We start from the raw sequence: 16,957 nt of genomic DNA, 5'->3' as shown, positions 1-16,957 counted from the left end.
ATAGCCGATGGGAATGCCATTTGGTATCACTTTTGCGAAAATATTTGATGAAATATATCCAAAGTCCTAAAAATCTGTCTCTTCCTGATCCAACACCTTGAATCTGGGCCTTCCCACTATTAGCTCCAGGGGTAGTCACTGCAAGCCGGCTCTATGTTTATACAATGTTTTATTATGTGGCTGTTATAATGAGAAAAGTAGATATCCAATGATACAGAATAGCACACCTAATATATTCTTACAGATATATGGCAGGTTCCCAAACACTACGGGGACTGTTATTTATCTCGATAAGTTAAACACACGTACGACTGTGCGAGTAGGAGGATAAACACAGACGAGTGAAGATGAAGCAGGTCGTACGTGTGCTAAAACTCGGAGGGAGGTCAGAGCTTCCCCTAGGCTTACACGTCCCTCTGTCCAGAGAGAAAGGTAACCCCCAGCCCGACCTCCACTGCCCTCTGCGCCCAACCAGCGACTGGGCTGGGCAGGCCAACAACACCCGCCACTCAGTTGTGTGATTATGGGTAATTTGCATTATCTTCCTTTTGCTTATCTATATTTCTTAATTTTTCGACCCTGAGTAGGTTGTTTTTTTTTAAGATTTTATTTATTTATTTGACAGAGATAGAGACAGCCAGTGAGAGAGGGAACACAAGCAGGAGGAGTGGGAGTGGGAGAGGAAGAAGCAGGCTCATAGCAGAGGAGCCTGATGTGGGGCTCGATCCCACAACGCCGGGATCACGCCCTGAGCCGAAGGCAGACGCTTAACCGCTGTGCCACCCAGGCGCCCCCTGAATAGGTATTAATATCTAGTTTTTTAAAAATTGGGCCCTGAAATTCCTTGCACCACCCCACACCTCTATCACCCCCAGTTCCATCCTTCACACTCAGAGCGGTGGTAGATGTGGGGTTGTTGGCCGGGAGGCCACGGCCAGAAGCCCCTGCGTCTGTCCTTTCTGTGTTGCTAATATGCGATCTCTCTGGCCATTAGGTCCTATCTGCTCAAACGATCTCAACAACACAGAATCAAAAACTGAATGAGGATCAGCAAAGGGTGGCTTGGAGCAAGTGGAAGAATGAACCAAGAATGTATCCGACACTTCCCTTTCTTACTGACTTACTACATTTTGAATGATTTATATTTAAAATAGATGGCTTCTGTCTTCCTCTGAATTCTTCCACGTGCAACAGTAATACATTTTATTTGTTTTTGGCTTGTGCCTATGGCTGCAGAGATACGAGTAAGTTATCTCTCCATCCTCAACCATGCAAGAAACTTGGTGTCTCTGAAAACTGCCTAGACCGGAAATATGCCCTTCCTGCCGGTAAACAGTGAGACTACCGAGGGGGAGTGTGCAGGTAGATAAGTCAATATAAGATAAATTCATGCGCACGCCCTTCCAAAATACCCCCAAAAGTCCACTCCAAGCAATGAAATGGCAAATTCCCAGGATTTCTGTCCACTGCTCTGTATTTTAATGGCAGCGGCCCTTTCTATCTTAGACATCTACCGACATGAAAGACATCACCCCCAAACTTAGTGGCTTGAGACAGTGAATATTTAGTGCCTCATGGTCCTTGCTTCAGGAACCCCAGAGCGGCTGAGCTGGGTGGGCTGACTCGGGGTCTCTGGGGGGCCTGCACATAGGGTGCTGGATGAGGCTGTCATCCTTTGAAGCCTTGATGGAGGCCGGAGAAACCACACTGAAGACAGTCTTCCCACGTGGCTCTGGGCACCGGCCTCTCCCCCAGGGGACCAGCCCCCTCACCATGTGCCGCCAGCCTCCCCAGGGCCAGTGATCCGGACACTCAAAGAGGAGCCCGTGCTCCTTCTGGTCTCAGGTACACACGCAGTCAAACTCACTTCACACGTTCTCTCCATTAGAAGCGAGTCACTGAGTCCAGCCCACACTCAAGAGAAGGATTATCAAAGCACTTGGGGACATGTTGGAAACCACCACAGAGCCTTACTAGAAACATGAACATTTACCTTTTATTTCTGACTTAGGACTCTATCAAAGTATGTTTTTCTCTGATTTAACTCAATAGAGTACAGACATTTTTTTCCCAGACACCTGAACAATTGAAACGTATTAACTCACACTGTCTTAACCTCAGATATTTTTAGGAAGGTAAGTGAATTTTAGTCTGTCTCCAAAAAACACAAAAACCAGTTAGGTGGGGCCATAGAACCAAACCTCGGTCAGGATTGAGTATCTCACCCCCGAGGTAGACTGTCTAGGACAACCTATGGCCTCCATCCTGGACATTTTCCACTTGTGTGGAGAAACAGCCCAGTGAGGGTTGAAACCAGTCCAGAAAGATGGCTCACGTAAGCGTCTGTGAGAGGACGGGGTGGCTACGTTCAAGAGCAAAATACAACTCCTGTTATTACTACTAGTTTCATTTTACTTTCATTGCCTTAGAGAGCTGCCAGAATGGAAAAGGAGATTGATGGGTGTGTGGAAGCCGGCCTGGGGGAGGGGGGCCAGTCACAGCAGGCTCCTGGAGGAGAGGTCAGGTGAGGACTCTTCAACCTGCTCATTCTCTTCAGCCAGGCACACGCAGACACACTGTGCTTCCCAGTGCGGTGGCCTGTGACTTGTAGAAGGTGGCAGCTGGAGAGAGATGTCTTACAGGGGTATTTGCTGATACGAGTTCTAAGCTAGGAAGGACGGTGGATGGCCATGAGTGCTCATGGAATCACCGTCATCGTCCAAACAACGACCGTGCTGTCTTTCTGCGGTGCTCGGTGTAACTGGGCAGAGGAGAGAACCAGTACATGAGCCCCACGAAACTCTCGAGAAGGTGTCCTGGTGGGTCCACCTTTGAGATCTGCAGGAATCTCAGGCCTCCACTGTAAGGAAAAAGCTCATGTCTTTAGATCTTTCAAAAAACAGAAAGAAATGCTAGTTCTTACCCCTCTAGGCTTTAGATTTAGGAAAAAAGCACTTCTTCAAATCTGCCTACAAATGTATTTGTCATAACGTCCACAGCACGTGGTGTTTGAGGAATGGGAAGTACTCTCCGAGCAGAGTAATGCCTTGGGCATGACCGGGTTTTGGGGAGGGGTCGTCTTCTCACCCGAAGACCCCATGTGAACGCTCTCTGGTCTTCCTAAAATACCATACTGCACTGAGAATTACTGCAGGAATGGCAAGCATTACAGTGGCGACCCAGGACACAAGCCAGGGATCTAGAGGAAAATGATAGTGAAATACGGGCTAAGACTCGTCGGTACAGCAGCCGTATGCCCGGCACAAGGGAACCGAGGTGCTCAGTGCTCACCAGCGGAACCACGAACCTGTTGGGTTCTATGTCCTGTGAGATCCTTTGGGATTTCCAGCTTTTACTTACTCAAAAAATGCCCAGTACCTATTTGTTGAGAGGTCAGTGCACTGGATTGTTTTCTTTCCTCACCAGCTGGGAAACACTGGGGGCTTATATTTCTGGACTCTAACCAGCTCCCCACCTGGCCACCAAGGGTGCTGGCTGACGAGAGTTTAGGTGACGAAGTCAACCTGACAGCAGGTTAGGAAGCGCTACATTGCAGGACCTTATTTGGATGCCCACCCCCAGATCTGTAAGGATGGCCATGTGTGGTCTAGCAGAAAGGCTATGGAGAGACACTGGTAAGTCCCTGTCCACGTGAGTTCACTCTCCGTGCATTTCTTGACATATTTGTGTTTACCCTGGAAAAGCCAAAGCACGTCATATTAGTAAGAATTTAATTTTACTATTTGAGCGAAGTAAGTTATGTAACTAGCTACAAGGAATGCAAAAGCAATTTACAAACATGAAATTGCTTTAAGGAGTAAATGTAGAATGGCGCTATTAAGATTATCATCAAAATTCAATTAAATGTTCACTGGTTTTGGGTTATGAAAAGGAGAACACATACAGAAGAGCAATGCTAGCCAACTCTTAAATAATAATTAGTGGAAGCAACGTTTCCTGATTTGGCCCTGAAAGTCGGTGAAGCATTTCAAATAAATTTTATAAAAGCAAATTTTAAAACTACCTGGAGTATCATTCAGCAAGTCTTGGGAATCTGACCTCTTCCACAAATGGAAGTTGAGTATTTTTCTGGTGTGTAAAAAAGTTTTCTTTTTTTTTTTTTTTGCTTCCTGTTGAAATAGTTACTTTCACCCATATATGGCTCCAAACATACAAAAACCATTTTAGAGCGGCTGTCGAAATTATTCACCCTTGGCCTAGAGCTAATTTTGGTTTTCACTCCCAGCAACATCTTCCGGGAAAGCGTAAGTGAAAATAGGATTAGAATGCCCGTGTACACACTGTGGAGCGTTCTTCAAAAGAAACTACATACATGTCCTTGGGTTGGTTGGTTTGTTTGTTTTCTGTTTGGGGAACATCTGTTGATCAAAAGGCTGCTCGTGGCTCTTCAGAAACACATTTTCCAGGGTGTGTGTGTGTGTGTGTGTGTGTGTGTGTGTGTGTGTGCTGGAGAACTTTGGACACGCTTACTGATTTCAAAGCAGGGCAATATCTTTTCGATGACGTCAGCTTCCACTCCCCGGTACTGGGAACTCACCGTCCTCTGAACTGAAAGTTAAGGGCTGGGTGCCAAAGGTTGTCTCACCTGTGAGCGTATTTGCTGGAAGCCCAGCTAACTATGCCGACCGGTTTTGACAGGGAGGCAAACCTCTCCGGCATTTACATGCATCAGCCTCAGGGCTATCTCTGGATCATAGAAAATTCCACAGAGAATCTCCACACTTCCCGGCCTGCCATCGTCCTCACAAGGCTGCCTGCTCCTCTAGCCGTCAGAACAACACGGAATGAAAGTATTCTGACTCTCGTGGGCCTGAAGTGAATCTTGCCATTTTTAATACGTGGTGTCACCTTGTATGAAACACCCACAGCCAAAACTCCCCCTGCCTCAATTGTTATATAATCACACGCTAATATTCTTAGGGACAGGTGTATGGACAGACTTCTCCGAGGGATGTAAGGAGAGTCTCTTTCCTGGGATTCCAGGAGCCATCCCATTCAGAAAACAGGGGAGTAGATGAGGAATTCCCCCAAACCCACACACACACACACACACACACACAGAGTAATGTATACCTAAGACATTCTAGAATGTTCTTTACAATTTCTCCAATAATTCATATCACTGTGTAAGTCTGATTTCTTCCAACTTTACATATGAAAACACATTTTAAAACATTCTAACATCTCTCTCTTGTTTAAAAAGATATTTTTAAAACCATTCTGAATGAAAGATAATGGGTGTAAGTCCTCCCACCCTGTGTTTCTTCTGTGGGTGACTGACATCTCACTAAGTAAAATCAGACAGAGGCCCTCAACGAGCCCCTGACCGTGACAGAGCTACCCTTTCAGAGCAAGGCAGTTGCCAGACTAGCTGGTGAAGGAAACGAAACCCAGACTGAACGATACAGGCCCTAAAATAGCAGCAGGGTTATAACCACGGCAGCAGGAACAGCTGCTAATTGTGTGCCAGGGCCCTCTATTCTGGCCTGCCACTGTCGAGGGGCGCGGGGACTTGGGGTGCAGAAGCAAGCAGGCCACCCGGCACACAGTTCAGAACCACAAATCAGAACGTCTAACAACAGCACCCGGGGCAGAGCCATCTTTGTGAAAAGCTTTTAAAGAGTTTGCTTCCAGAGATCCAGGAGGGATGGTAAGTGATGCTCACCGAGAACCAGCCCTGCGTCAAGCAGCAGACTGGGCATGTCCCCTCCCTGAGACCCTGAGGAGTCCGTCTCCGTGTCCTCATGCTACAGAGGAGACTGGCTCGAGGTCGCACCGCTGGAAAGCTCCTTCTAGAACACCACAGATGGACGAGTGAGCTGACCGTCTGGGAAAGAGTCTTACCTGACCCACCCCTAACCGATGACCGTCGTGCAGAGGGAACTCTACGTTTCAGATTGTCAAACAAATCCTAAGACCCAGGGGCCTACAGGCAGGCAGGGGAGGAAGACCAGGCAAGCGGGGGTGGCTGGAAAGAAGAAGCTGGATGAAGGGAGGGGACACTGTGGCAACACAAAGGGGGGCAGGGATGGGGGCAGCTGGCAAGACAGGAGCCTAAAGACAAGAGGTACATTTTCCGCCCTTTACCGAGCGTAGGCTGCAGGGTTCAGATCTAGATGAGTTCAACCTAGCTGGCCAGCTGTAGGGCTCAGGCCGGAGGGACTTTGAGGCCACACCGTGGAAAGTGAGAGCCAGCTGCGGAGACTCACCTGTCCCTTGGCTGCGGGAGGATCAATGTCCCGAAGATACTCGGAGCGAGCCCCCAGGATGGGGCATGGAGGGAGACCACAGATGCCTGTCCTGTCACTTTAATTTGAGCAGAAGCAAGAGGTGACCAGCACCAGTCGATAGACAGCCCACAAGCTCCTGATAAGCGGAAGCAGTTCGGGGGTAGACTTTGCGTATCTTAGCGTCTTCAGGGGACCCAGAGATCCAAGTGACTTGTAGATGCTAGAGATGGACCAGGTCACTCCGGAATGGATTGAAACCCTGAAATTAGCCCAATCCACTTCTGCATTCCCACATTGCGTCTGACTGGGACCTGAGCCCATGGCCCATGGCCTATCACAGACTGTGGGCCCAGGTCCCCAGGACCGTACGGCTCCCCTAGGAACTTCAGGCTTTAGCAGAAGGACAGAAGATGACTATCTTTCCAGCAGTTTCCATGGCAGCATGTTCTTAAACTGTGCTCCCGTGACTGAGGCCCGAGCGACAGCACCGTCACAGTGAGGCCGGTTGGCCCTCATCCCAGGCACACAGGGACCCTGCAGGTGCACGTGCATCGGGCTGAGGGCGCAGGCCCATCCAACCCAGCGGCGCTCACACACCATGCACACCAAGGCCGCCTTGGGCAGCCGGTGACAGGAAAGCAGGGTCGTGCCCACCGTATTCCTTCTTTATAACTGAGGGCAAACATTGACTTAGCAATTACAGAATGCCTTCCCCCACCTTAGACGCTTGTGTAGACTTCTACTGAATGTCAATAAGATGTTAATTATTATAACCTAATGACGCCTTGAAAGTGAGGCTTTAGATGAATTTTTAACACACACTTGAGAGCGCACACGGTCGTCGTGTAATTCTCTACGGGGATTTTGAAAGAGAGCTGGTTGGTACCCAGATGCTGCCACAGAGGGAACAAGATTTTAAATGGGGGAGGGGGCAAAACCATGCCTGGGTGTGTGTCTGAAGTTCCCTTGCCACTGCAGGAAGCCCTGCTCCCCTCCTTGCTTCATCCTACTCGTCGGGCACTATCACACCTCATGAGTCAGCGAGGGGGCCGCCCGCGAGGGCCCTGGAATGTGTCTCGGTGCACTGCGCATCTGACCCAAATCACGTTAACGCCCCCAAACAGCCCGGGATGCTAGTTCAGACATGGTCGGACTAGACATACCGATTCTCTTCCTCCCCCCACCAGCCCTGTCCTCGGAGCTCTGTTCCATGTCTTCCAGCCCACCGCCCAGGGGCAGTCAGAGCGCTCCAGCCCTGATCTGCAGTGATTTGCAAAAATGCTAGCCAACACCCGCCCCCCCCCACCCGGGGGCCAGGGCTGCCTTGTCCTGAAGGCTGTGCGGCACTGACTCACACAGGTGAATCACCTAAAATGTGCCCCATGACGCCTCTGGGGGGCCAGCTTCTAAATTCAGGGAGCGGCGGGCACGGATCGCACAGACACATGCCAATATGATTTCATGATTCCGGGCAAAGGGCCGCAGAGTTTGTCCCCGGAAGAATCCCGGGGAGATGATGCTATTTGACACCATCTCATTTCACGAATGTGGAAATGGAGGTCCAAGGTCCGGCGGTCACTTGCGAGCAAAGCCAGGCGACCAGCTGGAGGACACCTCTCAATCTTGGGGGAAACCTCTACTCGTTTGGGACAGGACTTGGAGGACGGGAAGACATGGCCACTTCGCTGGGCAAAATTACAGCAGCGTTTCACGCTGCAGGGCAAGCATTCTCGCTCCCATTAGGGAAGCTTTGGTTCAAGCACAAATAATCAACAGGGCAATGGGCAACACCGTGCCAAAACTGCTCACCGAAAGTTTCTTTTTTGGTATTAGAATGATGAGTGTATTTTCCCTAAGAACTTTCTGGCAACGTGTCCGCAGAAAGCCACACACACAGTAACAAAGTGCGGCGCTTAGCAGTTAGCAGATGACATCCTTGTTATTGAAACAGGAAGTGAGTCAGCCACGACAGATCATATATTTTATTCCGTGGTGTTGGCTCACTTGAAAAAAAATAACCTATCACAAGGCAACAGCGTTTGTTGTCTAAATAATACATTTTTTTTGGATGAACATGTAACACAGAGGTTGATACTTTGAAATTTTAATTAATGGTTTCTAGGAAATTAGGAGAGACTTGCTCAATCAAGATCTCATCGTTAAAATCTTGCAAAATGGATTTCACAGGTATTCTAACAGAATCAAACAAGTATTTTTTTAATGAAAGGAAAAATAAGTTTAATACTTTCAAGGGCATGGATTCTAGTATTTGGTATTCTTTGTAAAACCGTCTACAAAATAAAGAGTAGTAATATGATTGCTATTAACTAGAAGCTTACACTCGCTCAGGGGAACTATTTAAGACATTCAAAGGGACTGAGTTTTTAGATATTACTAATTTCAGAATTTTTATTCATTAACTCTGAGCAGAGCTGCGATAAAGTCTGTCCTTGTCCATTAAATCTTTGCATCTATACAGTGTATATTGGCAACATAAAAAATATACTTCAGGACAAATGCTGAAAACACTGAAATACATTTCCATATATACAACGAAAGCTCTTTGCCTACTGAACACTGCGAATACGTTTATAGTGCATGGGCTATTCAAGAACAATGCCTCTATAACTGAAATGTGCTCAAAATAAATAAAGAAGGATTTTTGAAATCCTATTATTAGATGCTCACAAATTCCCCCACCCAGCCTTTCAATGATTCAAACAGAAAGGCTTCTCTGCCTACAGAGTCAGATGTGTGGCATTCTTGTCAAGTGCTGGCCATCCAGAAAAATCTTCGCCCTACACACCACGTACTTTTAAGGAACATCTCCCACAACGGGATGCAGCAGACAGACCCTGGAAGGAGAGCCCTGGGAAGGTTCCAGGCGGGCCTCTTCGTGCACAGACACCAGAGCCAGAACCACTGCGTGGTCCCTGCACCTCCCGCCTCCTTCCCCAGGATCCCCCGTGTCCCCCCCCCCTTGTGGGACCCTCCGGACTGCGCTGGCTCAGTTCCCTGCCCTTTGCTCCAGCGGTCGGAGGGCACGGGCTCTTTTTTAGTTTTGTTCTGCTTTCCCCCACCTTAAATCTCAGAATGAATAGTTTCTGTCTGTAATTGTCGGTTTTATAGTTTTAAATAGTGAACCAAGACCCCTAATGTCTTCTCTGAAAGGATTCGCTCATTGCTGCCTGTGACCTTGGGGAGCGCCCCTCCACACTGACACTTCACTGTGTCTGGAGGGAGGGATGGGCTCAAAGAAAGCGCCTTTGACATTTTTGTCTTTATTAGTTTCACATTGCCTGTTATCTGCTATTTCCACATTCTGCATAGATCTAATTTAGGTATTTAAAAAAAAAAAAAAGGAACCCCAGACAGTATCCTGGATTGGCAGTTTCAAAAACGCATGTGGTTTCAAGCCTTCGTTGCAGATCTGAAGCGAATTATTTCTGTAAATGTGTGAAAAATTGACTTTCCTAAAAACTGACTTCTGATGTATATGAGCTAAAAGCCTATTCGGGAAAACCGCAGTGCCTGACATTTCCTCTCCATTATTTTCCTCGAGACATGAAGAGTCCTCGATAATTTTAGCTTTCTAAAATGACAGATTCCGTCAATTTGCTTTTTAGAGGAACATGTTTTCTTGTGCCCTGTCCTGTAGTATTTTACCTTACAGCATTAAGGAAACATCGCTCTGCTCCGCCGTCTGTAAGGGCTTCTGGGCTCAGGAGAGCGACAGGATTTCTCACCACAGAAGATCCCGTCCTTGTGGTCGTATGCTCACTTCACAGAGAGACAGTCACACTGTAGCATTTCCTCGCTACCCTGACAACATGTTATTTTCAAGTACCACTTTTTTCCCAGCCGGTTCCAGGATTTAACTCCTAATGAGATGTTGCATTTCAACAAGGTAACCTTTTAAAACAGTGTTATAAATAGCCCATCATTCCAACGCTTTTCTTCCACGGACACTGTCTGAGGGTGGATAATTCTAGCCAAATATTTGCTACCTACTCAGTCTCTCCAATTAATCATTAAAATGCTCTCGAAAGGGGCGCCTGGGTGGCACGGCGGTTAAGCATCTGCCTTCGTCTCAGGGCGTGATCCTGGCGTTATGGGATTGAGCCCCACATCAGGCTCCTCTGCTACGAGCCTGCTTCTCCCTCTCCCACTCCCCCTGCTTGTGTTCCCTCTCTCACTGGCTGTCTCTATCTCTGTCTCTGTTGCATAAATAAATAAAATCTTTAAAAAATAAATAAATAAATAAATAAATAAATATAAATAAATAAATAAAATACTCTTGAAACCTGGCATGTTTTTCCGAATCTGTTTATAACAACAATACTATACTTTATTCTTAAGGAAACCTAAAGGTACTCATTCAGGCTGTCCTTTGCTTGGGTCAGCTACAAACTCTTCACAGCCCAGGAATTAATTGGCTTCGATACAGCCAGGAGACCCTCACTCTTGTGTGTCTGTGTGTCTGTGTTTGTGTATCTGTGAATGTGTGGACCTCTGAGTTGTCTGTGTGTGTCTGTATGTACTTGTGTGAGTGGTGCGTCTCTGTGTCTAGCTGTGTGTGTGAGTGTGTGTGTGTGTACGTGTGCATGCACCTCTGTGTGAGTATGTCTGTGAATTTATCTGTATCTCTGCATTCGAGTGTGTGTGTGTGAGTGTGTGTGTATGAATGTGCCCACGTGTGTCTGTCTACGTGCCTAGTCCCAACCAAGACTATTTCTAGAAGCAATAAAAACCAAGAAAGTGGGGTGCCTGGGTGGCTCAGTTGGTTGGGCGTCCAATTGGCTTTGGCTCAGGTCATGATCTCGGGGCGGTGAGATGGAGTCCCTCATGGGACTCCACACTCAGAGGGGAATCTGCTTGAGATTTTCATCTCTCTCTCCTTCTCTCCCTCTGCCCCTCCCCCTGCTCTTTCTCTTTTTCTCTCTCTCAAATAAATAAATAACAATCTTATTAAAAAACCAAACAAACAAGTGATCAGCGAAATCAAGGAAGACAGTGTGCCTTTGCACCATGGTCACAAGGACGACTGCGTGGAGAGGCCACCAAGCCCTCCTACCTGCTAGCCATCAAGGACCAAGAAGGCACCACAAGAGTGGGGACATGGGGACTCCCCTACGGTCTGAGGCCATTTAAAGCCAGTGTATGAATGGATGTCTATACAACCGAGAAGACACAGAAATAGAGGGGGAGAAACAAGCGTTCCTCCTCCAGGAATTCACCTGCCCTCCGTGCCCAGCACTATGACTGCCCCCCCGAGCCCTGAAACGGGGAAAAAAAGCCTCTGCATTCTGCTGGTAAATGTTACCCCACGTTTCATACCTGCAGAGTCTGCCTGGGAGTCAGGCTGGGTTTGTCACCATACCTTAAACAGAGCTGTGTCTGGAACTGTGGGCTAAGCATACATTATCTCATGTAATCCCCAGCCAGTCGTGGAAAGGAAGCGTGCTTCTAACTGCCATGCAGAGAAGTTGAGTCAAGCCGCCAGTAGACATTAGAGATTAGGTAGGAACTCAGGGCTGTCTCCAAGAGCAGACCCTCGGCCATGACCCTGAAGGAGGGCAAATGAAATAAAATCAACACTGTGTGTTTAAACTCCATAGACGAAGGATATGTTATTAGAGCTTATGGATCCCGGGTCACCAAGCTGACTTCCAAACTCTTCAATAACAAATAGGGAGCGGGAAATCACTAAGCCCCTTGCTGTTACAATTCCATCTCTGGGGACTGATGCTGAAATCTCTCATCTCAGGCAACACTCCACAGAGCCTTTCACAGGAGTCGAGGACTCTGGGAAGGGTCAAGTAGGCAAGTGCCTCGGTACCAGCTAATCCATGCAACCCAATGTCACTTTCAGATTTGGGAACGGTGGTATGGCCCACCAGGCTGCCCAGGGTTTGTGTGAGACGTGGGGCTCAGAGCTGCAAGGTTTCCTCATGTGTGCCCATGACTCCAAGAGAAAGAAAGGTTCACTTACCAAAACAGAGAAGAAGCACCGCTAGGTACACAGCCATGCAAAGAGCCCAGTTGTGCAAATGGCCCCGTCATGCACATGGTCCAGTTGTGCAAAGGGCCCAAGCAAACAGTGTTGCTTAGAAGCCAACTCATGTTTGCTCCACTCCTGGCAGTTTGTGCACCACACGAAATCAATCTTGGAGAACCTTCCAGGAAGGAGGCTGAAGTGCTCGGGACTCTGTTTCCTCTAGAAGAACCCCCCACCCGAAGCCGTGTGCCTCCCAGTGTTCCGGGCTCTTTATCAGATCGACAAAACCAAACAACAGAGATATCATGCTGGCTGGGGAGCTGAGGGGCTTTTGAAATGGTTTCATCTTCCCTGGCGGTGGTCAACCTGGTTTCCTACATCAGATTCAAGTAGTCTTACAACATATTCAAACAGAAGCTTTTCCATGAACAAACTTATTGTAAGTTTTAAAGTACTGTTTACCTCCGAAAAGTTTCGTGTAGGTTGTCCTGACCTCTACAAGTTTATATCTGAGGTTGCCTAAGAACAAACGTTATGTAAGGAAAAAAAAGGACAATTAAAATGTAAAGAAGTACCTAAGGCAATAGAAAATCCTTAAATATCTTTTAAAATCATGGCAGAAGAGGACTGATTGTCACTTGTCTTTCTGCATGCGCTTCCTGCCAGATATCACCATGCCTTCCTTTTATCCCTCCCTCTCACCCCTCTCTCGGCAAATGCACTTCATCCAAGAACCACCCTAAGATAGCCTTCCCTGACTCCCCCTGCTCTTCGCTTCCCACCCCACCCCCTCCAGGGCATCTGTCATCACCTGAGTTACTACTTGTTCACCTGCTGTCCCTCCAACAGAATGTGAGCTGGGTGGGGAGGTAGTTTTGGACACTGTTGTATCCTGAAGGCATAAAATGATGCCCCCAAAAAGCAAGCAGTCAGCAACAACATAGAAAATGATTTTCTCTGAGCGCTTGGCATGGGTTGCATACATGCAATGGAATGGTGTTACCATAGATGATAAAGGTTTGTGACTCCTCTGAAAATGTGAACATTTCATGGAAATGAGAAAGTTGCACGGAAGGCTAGACGACCTTCCACACTGAGCTAAGGTGGAGATCACCTTTATTATGGAGGCTTCTCTTTTCGGAGAAAAATGTCACAAAACTTTGGCCCACATATGGATTTGCTAAGTTCTCAATATGTTTCCTTTGATTATGGGAATTTCATTTTGGGTTCTTTCTGAAAAATCAAGCAAGCGTGGTTAAAGGCACCACATTTCTTTTCATGCTTTCTTCATGTTCTTTCTCTCCCCTCCCCCTCTGCTCACGTGCTCGCTTTCTCTCTCTCCCCCTTTCTCTCTTACATCTTGGGCTTATCAAGCTTTTATAAAACCCAGTATATGAAAACGGAAAGAAAACAGATGTCTATCACTGGCAGAGTAAGAAAAAATGCAACCATGATCTTTATTGTGGGCTGTTAAACTTATTTTTTTAATGAAATTCACTCCCTTTGGTTTAAGCTAACAGTCCAGGCTCATAACTTTGCCCCCATTCTCTCTCTCTCACCATTGAAATAAAAATGCACCGTTACAACAACAAATACATAACAGGGATTAAATAGGGAGATGTAAAGGAGAGCTCAACACGGGTCTAGAAAACAATTTGGCAACAGTGGGTGGAGCGAGGTATCAGGTGGAGACGTCTACAGCCTGGAATATGCTGGAAGTGGGTTTCAGACGAGGTGAGTGTCAGCACACCCATCTGAATCGCAGAGATGCTGGAACCAGAGTGAAACACAGATGGGTGTGGGGGTGAGAAGTGGGTGGAGGACAGGAGGAACAACTGAAGTCCTATCTATGGGGCAGTGTGCCAGTCAAAACCTCAATCTCCATTCCCCTATGCCACCCATCCCCTTAGAGCGCAGGCACTTACATTCCAGCAAAACATCAGACCCCTCCCTTCCCCAAGACACAAGAGCAAATGCTTCAGACAATGTCTGGCATTGGGTAAACACACAGCCTGTGGGAGCTCCCCACCCACTTATCCTAAATGGTTTGTCCCTTAGAGTCCTGGAAAGAACTGCTACCAGAAGCGATGTCCCTGGAAACATCTCTAGAAATGGAAAATGCTAGAAGACCACAGGTATACATAGGTATCCCCAGCCATGTGAGAAGAACCAAGACGTTACTAGAGGATGTACTCCTGAAAAACTGAACGATAAACACAGAAAACAAGAGAAAAGGGAATCCACAGTCCGAGAACAGCCACATGCGTCCAGACTGGCTGTCACCTAGAGGGTCACTCTGTCCAACACTCCATTTTATTTTTTTCTTCCTTCAATTTCTCCAGCAAACAATAAAATATCATGTGTAAACATATTTCTGAGTCAGCCTGTAATTTATCCCATGGCTGTGAACTTATTCAGGATCGCAACTCACATAGGTCGTTCCTAAGTGCGAAGCAATTTAGGACATAAAATTAGCTATGACTTCTTTAGGATGAAGAGTCATCCTTTGTCTTAATTTCTAGATGGGCAAAAAGAGGGGCAAAAAGCGAAGTAAAATTGGAGAACCAATCTTATCTTCATTTACTAAAATTAGAAAATACTTTGAAGTGACATCATTAACCCTTATCCTTACAGACGCGTAATGCCACTCAGAGAGCATTTACTGAACTGCTGCTAGATCAAGCATTATGCTAAGAGATAGTTATGAAAAAAGAATGAGAACCCTCTTTGTTCAGCCTATTAGAGGAGACAAAGGCCTAAGCCAGCCACTGAAGCCATGTGTATCTGTGGCGCTAAACGACAGTGTACACATCCTGCAAGTATGAGCGGGGTTATTTGTTTATTTGTGTGTTACATATTTGCAGGGGCCCAATACCTGAAGACCATCTATATTATTACCTGATTATGAGATTTAATTTCCTGGGGAAATTTTTAATGATTGCTAAGTGTTTAGCAGGCACTCTTGGCAGTTCCTTTTTATTTAGAACATAGTAGGTGAAAAGAAGACGAAAGGCGTTCACCTGCAAACATAATCCTACCTTATTTAATTCACAACAGTGGACTTTAATCTTACTTGGAATTGCCAGTCTGCAATTCTCTCACTCAGCTGTGGGTTTTTATGTTCTCTCTCTCTCACTTTCTTTTTTTTTTTCTTTAACAATTTAAGGCTCAATGACAGGCTTTGGATTTAGACCAAATGCATCAATCATTAATTTCTGGCAATCTTCCCTTTTCTTTGTGTCCTCTTATAAACTCTAGCTCTGAATTTCAATTTGTAGAGGCTGCCTTATAGAGTGAGTAGGCAACATTATTGCTTCTAGAAAAGTCTCTTAAGATGAGTGCCTGCTGACATCTGCAGAGGGAAGAAGGATGGCAGTACTCGTCATTACTTCTTGGAAGCTTGCAGTCTCCTAGGGAGAAGCAGCTTTCATGACTACCTGGGATGCAACACAACAGCACACCTCTCGACAGGTAAACTCGGGAAGCTTGCCTTCTGGGCACCATCTCACTGAGAGTGAACTGAGCTGCGTTTCTGAGCCGAGCCATAAACCCTGTCCGCCCTGGCGGTGAGATGTCGACGTGGAGGTCAGCGCCCCTCATGGGGTGCTTGCAGACCTTGGGGAGAACGACAGCACAGCAAGCCACAGCCACAGCCCAAGGCCATTACTGCAGAGGCGACAGAGGGCATAACAAGGTGCTGGGCAAACTGATGGGGAGCTGGGGAGGGCTTCTAGGGGGTGCATTTGGGCGGAGTCTCCAAAGCCATGCAGGGGACAGTTACAGAGGGTTCTCCGGTATTGCAAGGTGGGACACACCTGGCTGACCAAATCAGGAGGAACGTGGAGGAGACAGTGACACAGGATGTGACTGCCTGGCGCTGCGGCAGCCAGGTCCAAGGGAGCAATCAAGCCCTAAAGGCTGATGTGGGGGCCCCATAGCTCACCACCCCAAACCTCATCTCCCTGCTACCAAATCCTGGGGATGTTCCTCAGAAGCAAACCTGCGGTCTTTTCTCTGGGTTCCCATGGCTACAGTCACGCAAGGCACTGGTCGTGCCCTTGGGCTCGGCTCAAACCCCAGCCCGGTTCCTCAGCCCCGAGGCCGCAGAGCTCGAGCTCCGCTCGCTCCACTGTTTCAACCTGGATCTGCTGCCCTCAGCCAGGTGACCTCAGGCAGCCGATGGGCTTCTCCTCGCCTTGGCTTCCAGATCTACGGAATGAGATAACAAGAACATTGATCTCAGAGGCTTGTACAGCCAAGCACATAGGAAAGATCATGTTTCCTTACTCCCAGCTGGATGATTTCAGACAAGTCATAGAATCTCTCGTGTCTCTGTTTCCTTTCGATTTACCATGGCAGTGGCGAGGTAGTCGTGAAGATTAAAGCAGGTAATCCACGCAGAACGCTTAGCAGAGGAACCCGGCAGTGCTCTGGTGTCCGGCGGTGTTGATCCAGCCTCCGAGGAGAGCTGCTTAGAGCTTAGGGTCACTGCCTAAGGGTCACTTGCCTGCCATCCGGTCATTCTTCCAAATCATTGTCCACACTCCTGCCATGATTTCCTTTGCAGGAAACATTCTGCTGGTGTCCTCCAGCCTCACCTTCCCAGACCCTCTTCTCTACAAGGCAGCATACCAGCCCGGCTCCTGGTCGCCTTACCTTGGGACTTCTCATCAGGCCGTCCCTCCTGGCGCTCCCTGTCACCACCTTT

At 47.5% G+C, this 16,957-nt stretch overlaps 1 long non-coding RNA gene across 2 annotated transcripts in view; it reads right to left on the bottom strand.

The window, feature by feature from the left end:
- The window catches only part of LOC117796415, a 32,632-nt gene extending 20,170 nt beyond the window's left edge, over positions 1 to 12,462 (bottom strand). For both annotated transcript variants that reach the window (XR_004620912.1, XR_004620913.1), the window contains exons 1-2: positions 12,244 to 12,462; positions 11,632 to 11,817 (exon numbers count right to left, since the gene is read on the bottom strand). This is a non-coding gene — a long non-coding RNA (uncharacterized LOC117796415). The remainder of the gene's footprint in view (positions 1 to 11,631; positions 11,818 to 12,243) is intronic.
- Positions 12,463 to 16,957: the final 4,495 nt, after the last annotated feature.

This window comes from Ailuropoda melanoleuca, chromosome 15, assembly GCF_002007445.2.
Source record: "Ailuropoda melanoleuca isolate Jingjing chromosome 15, ASM200744v2, whole genome shotgun sequence".
NCBI lineage: Eukaryota > Metazoa > Chordata > Mammalia > Carnivora > Ursidae > Ailuropoda > Ailuropoda melanoleuca.
This window is presented reverse-complemented; position numbering and strand designations above follow the sequence as displayed.